Here is an 8,076-nt window from a genome sequence, read left to right as displayed (position 1 = left end):
CACATTTGATGTCTGTTTCAATTTTGACATGTTTGATGCTCCGTTCGGTGTATTAGTTTGCACCATTACAGATTAAAGCGTCAAGATCTTATAGTGTTTCTGTAATCCATAGTAGTTCTGTTTTTTCTTTGGTGTTCTGAAGTTTTTTTTACAGATTGTCACTCAAAAGCTTCAGGAGCATTGCTTTAATGGTGTATTTCACATTGATTATTTGATACGGAACATATAACAGCTAAAAGGACGCATCGCATATCACTTAACAGTAGAGAAAAAGGCTCTCCTTTTTCTTCTATACCCCTATATATGTATATATATAGAACTCATGTCCGTAAAGCACAAAAATCTAAACGAAGAAGAAAGATATATGAAGGAAACAAGTGCTTCAAACAAAAAGAATCCCCAGTTAGTAGTGCCAGCTCCTGGGAAATACTATGCTTTGTCAGTCTACTTTCACCTATTCAAGTAAAAGAAAATTTAACCCACACAGTAATTCTAGTCCCTGAGCTCATTCCATGCCAAAAATCGGTGTCTGCAATACTGAGAGGCTTGGCTTTGCAGTCTGATAAGAGTGCAATGTTTGTGCAATGTTCCAGCTATGGTGGTAGCCACTTGAGCCCTCGTGGTTGTTCAAGACAATCGGTGTGGCTAATGGAATCGAAGGTGTCGATGTACTAACATTGTAACCATCGGAATTCACACCGAAATCCATGCCGAAGGTGGTCGGAATTTGTAACATGGTAGCTGGTGCAAGCGCAACTCTAGGGTTCTTTGTTGTACCGTTGTTGTATCCGAAGATGTTAGACCAATAATCAGATGGGTCTTGCTTCATGGGAACTGGAAAGATGCTGAGATTGGAGCCTGCAGCAGCAGAAGGCTGAGATGCAAAGGTGACAGAAAATGCTGCTCGGTTGTCGTCCTCGAGAACTGCGGTGCTCTTATAATCGGAAGCTGAATCCGACCAGTGTTTGGATTTGCCGCCGCCATTAAATCCGCCGACGGGAAGATTACTGGTGGCGATGCTTTTCACGTCGTATCGGCTCATGTTGAAGTTTGTCACTGCGTTTGGCCTCTAAATTTGATTGCAGCAATGTCATAGGCCTCAGCTGCTTCTTCTTGAGTGCCTGCAAAACAAAGATCCCTGATGATTAAAAAAAACATAGATTAATTAATAAATGGGAAGAGAAAAATTCACTCACTAAATGTTCCCAGATAGAGATCTTTGTTGCCTGCAACTCTTCCGATTCTTGCCTGCCATCTCCATGTTGATGATGCCTTGTGACCCCTCTGTAGATGGAGGCACCCCTTGAAAATCCACTACTTTTCCTGGGAAAAATTTCAACCAAAATAGAAAGCTAAAGGATCATAGATAATGCAATCATTATTTAAATATATGTATATATAAGTTAACGTTTTACCTTCGTAGCGAGGCTACGAACTCTTGCCGACTCATGTTCTTCATCTCTTCTATTTCCTTCTCGTAGTTGGAAATCTGAAAGAAGAGGACATTTTTTCACAACAAGTTACAGTAAAAGAAGACGAGAAAGTGGAAGGCGGAATCGGAGAAACTGTAGGGTTTACCGGAAAGTTTGTGGTGGTGGTCGGACCCCAGTACTTTAGAGCTGCAAGATCATAAGCTCTTGCTGCTTTATCTTCCTTGTCGTACCCACCTAATTATAAATAGGAACCAAAGTGATGAATATGAGAATCTATGTTACGTGAAAAGAAAAAAAGAAAATGATGATATTTAATTATAGCGTGGTTAATTAGAACTGGAAACTCACCCAAATAAACTAAAATAAAACAATGATGAAACGATTCGAGCATTCATCAATGGCGGCAATCATTCATTAGTCGTCGAGAAAGATGCCACATAAAGAGACAACATATTAGAATCATCGGCCATTCATAATAACATATATAGTACTTGTTATCATTTACCTTGTCTTCCTTTCCTACTTTGGCCTTCTCTTCTGCAACTATTGTCCCACAAGTGAGCTTCATATCTTCCTGTCCATCTGTGCCTAAAAATTCAACCCGAAACAAAAGGAAGATGGAAATTCAATAAATTGAGTAATCAATATCCTACAGTTGAATATCGTATCATTTATATATTTATACCTGGTGACTCCTCGGTAGATAGAGGTACGTTGGCCAAAGCTATCCGCAGCTTTTCTCGGTGCCGGTTCAGCCTTTGGCACCGCCTGCTGTTGTTTGTTAAACCCTCGAAGAAAGCTAGAGGCTATGGTTTTAAGCTCGGAGTCGTATATCTCGTTGTCGGGTACTGTTCCAGTAGAGAGACGATGCTTTTGTTTGGTTGCTGTAGTACCGGCGCCGAGAAAATCCTCGAGTCTGGGGCCTTCATTAAACGCGGCGATAACTGCACCTGCATCAGCACCTTCATCTTCTTCCGCTGTTGCAGCCTGGACGGAGGCGGGGGTAGAAGGGGCGAAAACTTCAAATAAACAAAGATGAGAGGAAGAAGAGGAGTAGGGCAAGTTGGAAAGAGAGAAAGCAAGCAAATTTTGATTGGAAAAAGCATCGGTGCTCTTGTCGTTGTTCCCCATGTTCATATCCATAATAATAATACAAAAAAAAAATTTGGGTTTAGCTTAAGCAGAAGCTGGCTAGTGAAGATAGAACAAATTAACACCAACAGTTGGATTTAGCAAAAGAGAAGCAGTGAAATGATGAGATCAGAAGTGAGAGGAAGACACATATATAGAGGAGCTTGAATGAGTTAAAATTAATTAAAGTTGCCAGAAAAAAAGAGTCGCACGAGCATCGAGGTTGTTTGTTTATGAGGGTGGGAATGGGATAACAAGAATTTAATTTGATAGTTGATGGAAGAAGAAGATCAAGACGAGTGTTTGCACTCGTATAATTATTATGCAAGTGGAACCCTTTTCACACGTTCTTCTCTCTCTCTCTCTCTCTCTCCCTACATCCCTCTACGTATTCTTTTATTGTATGGTTTATTGTATGGTGTATCAGATGTATTTTTAATTAAAATATTAATTTATTTTTCAAAGCATATAATCATTTATATTTGTATTTTGTTCATTTTTAGTTTGATTTTAAAAAACATAAAATATAATCATTTTTATTTAATTGAACTATGATCAATTTCGTTTATATTTAAGGATAAACTATATATATAATCCTCAAGCCTTTAAGATATTTTTATTTTAATTATTTAACTTTTAAAACTTATAATATAATCATTAAATTTTTAATTCGTTTTCATTTAGTTTAAGTTGATTTCTGTTGACGTGACCTTAACTGCCATCAACATTTTGACGCGGCAACAAGTCCTTGTTCTTCCCTCTTCCTTCCATCATTCTTTCCTTCCTTCTTCCTGCGGTATCGATCCAAGCAGTATATCTGCCTATACTTACGAGAAAGTGACCATCAACCATCTCCATAAACTCCAAAAATATATCTGCCCGGTGATGGTGGTTACTTCCACCCACCCACTGCAACAACAACCATACTTATTAATTGTGTATGAAATGAACTTCCCAGAACTTTCTTCACTGGAAAAATAGTATGCTTTCAAGCTAACAAAATAAGGATGCCTTAACCTTCCCAAAACTTCCATTTGTTGCTCAAATTCGATCTGTCCACCCACGTTTGCATCTTTCAATCTCTTCAAGGCCAGCACGTTACAATCTTCGAGCACCGTTCTATACGCCGTATTGAACCCACCTTTCCCCAACATTTTCGTCGAAGCTCTCAACAAATCCTCCAGATCAAACCTCCGGACCCTTTCGAAGAACATCATTCTTCCCCTCTCGAAACCTGGCTGTGCGGGATATGGACTCGAGGAGTAAATAATGGCTATTAAAGCCAGTAGGCTTATTTTGGCTGCATTATGCTGACGTTGAGAGTTTGGAGTTTTGTTGGGGTTTCCAGTCACCGGCAATGAGCTCGGGGATGAAGCTATAATAGTTGGGTTTCGACCTGGCATTACCAGCGACGCTAATGCCCTGTTGGATCCGGGTTTTGTCGGGTTACTCTCAATGCTCTTACATTTCTCCAATGGAGCTCCGCAAAGAGCTGCATTTTGAACCAAAGGCCGTAACTAGGAAACTCGATAGAGACTCGGGTATTTCACCGAAAGCTTGTAACCACGCGAATTCAGCCAAGAGGCCATGGGTTGCGATCACAACCTATCGTTGGAAGACGTAGAAAGCAATGTTTATCCATTGTATGTGCTGCTGCTGAAATAGATGTAGTGAAACAGATCAAAACTTGTGTGTATATGGGTTATGAACGTGTGTTCACTTTACGCATGCTCAAACTAGACTTTTAACGATGTTGGAGTTTGGATTTTCTTACCTGGTTTATTCTTCTTGCAGAATGCAACTCGCAGTGCTTCAGGACAAACTCAAACTGTGACTCGGGAAGCACCAATGATCACCCAAGCTCCCGTTCACTATAATACCAAACACATACACTTTCAATAGTTTGCCAAAAGTCGTTAGATGTTCCTTTGTGATTTTCTAGCGACTTTAGTCCCATCTGAAGTTTGATTGTGGTTAATTAGGAAGGTTACAGTGGGCTAAGTGATATTTTCATGACTACTTGAAAAAAAAAAGAGGAAGGAAGGAGTGAATGAATGAATGAAGGAAGAAGAAGAACCTGCTGCCACGTCAAAATATTAACAGCAGTTAAGTGTTATGGCAATAAAAATTAATGGTAGAAAACGACAGAGAATTTATTGAAAAATAAATTAAAAATTTAATAATTATTACAAATTTCAAAAGTTGAATAATTAAAATACACCTTAAAAGTGTAGGGACTATTTATATAGTTTATCTTTTATTTAATTAAGATGTGGTGGGTTAAACTGATGTTAATTTATGTGATGTAATAGTGGTATAATTACACATTTTGTCCATGATATTTATATATTTTTTTAATTTAATCATACTTTTAAATAAATTTTAACATAAAATATATATTTTTAAATGGAAATAAAAATAAAATATTTTAAAGTTAAATTAACAATAAAATATATTTAATAAGTTAATATAAAATATATTTTTAAGTTAATATATAAAAAATTATGAATTTAAGTATTTATATACTAAGATACAAAATGCATATACCATGTTGTCTACTTTAGATCAAGCAATGGTCTTGACTTAATGATTGGATATATGTTTAGTTTTCAAAGTAACCAAGGTTTGAATTTTTTTGTCCTATTTTGCTTTCCTTTGTTTTCTTTTAACAAGATAGTGACACATATCACTATTGGTAGAAATAAATATAATAAAGTTAGTCTTCCAATTAAATGGTAACATGTGGCATCATTCGATTGGAAGATTTAATTTATTTTAATTTATTAAAAATATGACTAGATTGAGGGAATATGTAAATAAAAGGATCAAATGTGTGATTATATCAAAATATTTAACTGTTGTTAACATCAGTTAACTCGGGGTGACCACATCTTAATAAAATAAAAACGAAAGTGATCACATCTTATGTTTTTTGAAATCAGTAACCAAAAGTGGACAAAACCCAAACATAAATGATTATCCGTATAGTTAACCCTATTTTTAGTTATTAATCATATTGTATTTTATGATTTATTTTGGTTTAACATCATATGTAAATTGATTTTGGTTAATAATTCAATCACGTTTATTAATGATCGATTTTAATTTAAATCTACATAGATGGGTTAGGTCTAAAAGAATTTATTTTCAAGTCTAAATATATTTGAATTATTTACTTAATCATACCTTATACTGTTCGATTATGATATCATTATATTAATGTGTTGATTAGAATATGTAAAAATAGGAACATGAACAAAATATCGGTTAAAAATTTGGGTAATCTTCAGCAAACTGAGGTGACGGATTTCTCATATGTTTGCCTTTTTCTCCATTTCTGTCATCATTACAAATTTATATTTGGTCCCGGCAACTGCCGCGTGTGTGTGTTTTGAATTTTGTGTCGACGGAAAATAAAATTTTGGATAAACTACATCTATAGTATTTTTAGACTATTTTGCTTTTACATTTTCATACACAAACTTTTTAATACATTTTAGATTTTATTTTTGTACTTTGTCATTAAAAATTTAACGATAATTTAATGTGTCATTATAAGATAATATCATCATAATTATTAAAAAGTAAAATTATTTTTCAACAGTAATATAAGCTTAAGCTAAATGTTAAATATAATTAAAAAAAAGTTTTATACCAAAATGAAATAACAAAAATTGTTAGGTACTAAACATGTAATTTACACTAAAACTTTTCTTCTATATTAATGTTTTGCTTTCTTCTTCCTTTTTTGACACTCATTAGTCAAGGAGTGGTGATGGCAGGGTGTTGCCAGTAAGAGACAACTACTGCCTCACTCTCACCTCACTTTTGTCCTTCGTCGTCCATTTATTACTTGCTCTTTGATATTTTTCTTACGGCTAAATGTACGGAGTTAATGCGTTGAAATTATTTATTTAATGAGATAACGTTCTCTTAAGATTAATTGTTGAAGTAGGGCGAATTACACAGTGTTGACCGTAGGTCGCCATGCTTTTCGAGCGACCTACGACGTGGTAGCTTTCGACGAGAAAATGATCGTGTGCATGGGACATGCACAACCCAACCCATAGGTCACCATGAGGTCGCCATGCACTCTAGGCGATCAAGGAGGTCGCCATGCACGCCCGGCGGCCAAACTTTTAACCCTCTGCACGCCTTACATGTCATAGCTGGGAGATTCCTGCCCGACGACCAAGCTTTAACCCTTTGCTCCCTCATGCATGCGTTGCATTCATAGAGTGGGACGTGCAGAATATCCATGGCCATGCAAGGAGACAAGGTCGTCGGGCGTGCATGACGACCTCCTTGGTCGCCCAGAGTGCATGGCGACCTAGGAGGTCGCTGGGAGTGCATGGCGACCTATGGGTTGGGTTGTGCATGGGATGTCTGAAGTTGCCACGTCGTAGGTCGCCCGTAAGGCATGGCGACCTACGGTCAACACTGTGTAATTCGCCCTACTTTAACAATTAATCTTGGGAGAACGTTATCTCGTGAAATAAATAATTCACACACATTATCTCGTAGATTTAGCCTTTTTCTTACTGGGAAATTTTAAAAACAATAAATTTGTTATTAATGTTTTTAATTTATAATAAAATAATAAAAATACATTATATATTTATAATAAAATGATCATTATATTATTATTTATGTTAAACTTATGACACGATACTATTAATAAAAAGATTAATATTTAATTTTATTTCTAAACTATTGTTAAAACTTTAAATAAATCCTTAAACAATGATTTCATATCTAATTTATTCTAAAAACTTTTTAATTTTAAGTTTTTTAAACACCCTACCATCTCAATTATATTTTAACCACTTTTCTTACAAAATAAAAATCACACTTAAACAAACCTTATTGTCTTTAAATAACTCTCGTCTGTCTTTAAATATTCTAACAACTTTTATTACAAAACGAAAACCATCCATAAGTATTATTTTTACATTAAAATTAATTGAATATATGGCTTTAAATACTTATGTATTTTTCTTTAATGGAAAAAAATCCATTTATTATGTAGCGTGATTTTCATTTTGTATGGAAGGTGGTTCAAATATATTTTTTGTTGGTGGGGTGTTTGAAAACACTACAAATTAGAAAGCTTTTGAATATAAAATCATGTTAAGGACTTATTTGATTTTTTAGCAATAGTTTAGGGGTACTAAATATTAATCTTTTTATTAACATTAACACATCATCAATTTAATGGAGATAATAGTGGAGTGACCATTTTATTATAAATCGATAATATTAGTGATCAATTTATTATTTTTAAAACTTCGGTTGGAAAACAAAAACTTACTCAAATATTAGTCACCATTGTGTAATTTACCCTTTTACCATAACTGGGAGAAAATCAAGTTTGTCTTTCGAATTCATACCGAATTTATGTATGATGTAAATAGTATTGACTTAATTAGAAAATAAGTACTTAAGACTATACTCTCTTTTTTCTAAATATGTACTTAAATTTTTTTCGATTCATCTAGGTGTCTGATATTAC

The 8,076-nt window shown here is 34.9% G+C and overlaps 1 pseudogene; it reads right to left on the bottom strand.

Moving 5' to 3' along the window:
- Window positions 1-271: 271 nt before the first annotated feature.
- LOC120167959 lies at window positions 272-2,666 on the bottom strand (annotated as a pseudogene).
- Window positions 2,667-8,076: the final 5,410 nt, after the last annotated feature.

This window comes from Hibiscus syriacus, unplaced genomic scaffold (genome assembly GCF_006381635.1).
Source record: "Hibiscus syriacus cultivar Baekdansim isolate YM2019G1 unplaced genomic scaffold, ASM638163v2 tig00111708_pilon, whole genome shotgun sequence".
NCBI classification, from domain to species: Eukaryota; Viridiplantae; Streptophyta; class Magnoliopsida; order Malvales; family Malvaceae; genus Hibiscus; species Hibiscus syriacus.
This window is presented reverse-complemented; position numbering and strand designations above follow the sequence as displayed.